The sequence below is a fragment of the Homarus americanus genome, unplaced genomic scaffold, assembly GCF_018991925.1.
Source record: "Homarus americanus isolate GMGI-L3 unplaced genomic scaffold, GMGI_Hamer_2.0 scaffold15168, whole genome shotgun sequence".
Taxonomy (NCBI): domain Eukaryota; kingdom Metazoa; phylum Arthropoda; class Malacostraca; order Decapoda; family Nephropidae; genus Homarus; species Homarus americanus.
Window position 1 is genome coordinate 70,643 of NW_024743621.1, and position 1,784 is coordinate 72,426.

Here is a 1,784-nt window from a genome sequence, read left to right on the forward strand (position 1 = left end):
AGAGCCGCGGAGTACCATCTGTGAGACCGTGGTACCATCTGTGAGACGCGGAGTACCATCTGTGAGCCGCGGGTACCATCTGTGAGACCGCAGTGCCATCTGTAAAACCGCGGAGTGCCATCTGTGAGACCGCAGGTGCCATCTCTGTGAGACCGCGGAGTACCATCTGTGAGACGCGGGTACCATCTGTGAGAGCCGCGAGTGCCATCTGTGAGAGCCGCGGATGCCATCTGTGAAACCGCGGTGCCATCTGGGAGCAGTACCATCTGTGAGCCGCAGAGTGCCATCTGTAGAAACCGCGGGTACCATCTGTGAGAGCCGCAGTGCCATCTGTGAAACCGCGGAGTACCATCTGTGAGACCGCGGAGTGCCATCTGTGAAACGCGGGTACCATCTGTGAGACCGCGGTACCATCTGTGAGACCGATGCCATCTGTGAGACCGCGAGTACCATCTGTGAGCCGCGGAGTACCATCTGTGAGACCGCGGGTGCCATCTGTGAGAGCCGCGAGTGCCATCTGTGAGAGCCGCGAGTGCCATCTGCCGGGTGCCATCTGTGAAACCGCAGGTACCATCTGTGAAGGCGTATGAGTGCCATCTGTGAAGAGCCGCAGGTGCCATCTGGAGAGCGCGGGTGCCATCTGTGAAACCGCGGAGTGCCATCTGTGAGCCGCGGGTGCCATCTGTGAGCCGCGGGTGCCATCTGTGAGAGCCGCGGGTGCCATCTGTGAGCCGCGGAGTGCATCTGTGAGACCCAGTGCCATCTGTGAGAGCCGCGGAGTGCCATCTGTGAGACGCGGGTGCCATCTGTGAGAGCCGCGAGTGCCATCTGTGAGAGCCGCGGAGTGCCATCTGTGAAACCGCGAGTACCTCTGTGAAACCGCGGGTACCATCTCTAGAGACCGCGGAGTACCATCTGTGAAAGCCGCGGGTGCCATCTGTGAAACCGCGGGTGCCATCTGTGAGAGCCGCGGAGTGCCATCTGTGAGAGCCGCGGAGTGCCATCTGCAGGCGCGGTGCCATCTGTGAAACCGCGGAGTGCCATCTGTGAGAGCGGGTGCCATCTGTGAGACCGCGGGTACCATCTGTGAAACGCGGGTGCCATCTGTGAAACGCCAGAGTGCCATCTGTGAGACCGCGGAGTGCCATCTGTGAGACCGCGGAGTGCCATCTGTGAGACCGTGAGTGCCATCTGTGAGAGCCGGGCGACCATCTGTGAGAGCTGCGGAGTGCCATCTGGAGAGCAGGTACCATCTGTGAGACCGCGGAGTGCCATCTGTGAGAGCCGCGGAGTGCCATCTGTGAGACGCCGTTGCCATCTGGGGAGCCGCGGGTACATCTGGAGAGCCGCGGTGCCATCCTGAAACCGCGGTGCCATCTGTGAGACGCGGAGTGCCATCTGTGGAGCCGCGGGTGCCATCTGTGAGCCGCGGTATCGTGAGCAGGTACCATCTGTGAGACCGCGGAGTACCATCTGTGAGACCCGCGGGTGTATGTGAACCGCAGTCATCTGCGGTACGCGGGGTGCCATCTAGAGAGCCGCGGTACCATCTGTGAGACCGCAGGTGCCATCGCAAAACGCGGGTGCCATCTGTGAGAGCCGCGGAGTGCCATCTGTGAGCCGCGGAGTGCCATCTGTGAGAGCCTGGTGCCATCTGTGAGAGCACGCGGAGTGCCATCTGTGAGACCGTGGTGTACCATCTGTGAGAGCTGCAGGTGCCATCTGTGAAGCCGCGGGTGCCATCTGTGAGCGCGGATACCATCTGCGAGACCGCGGGTACCATC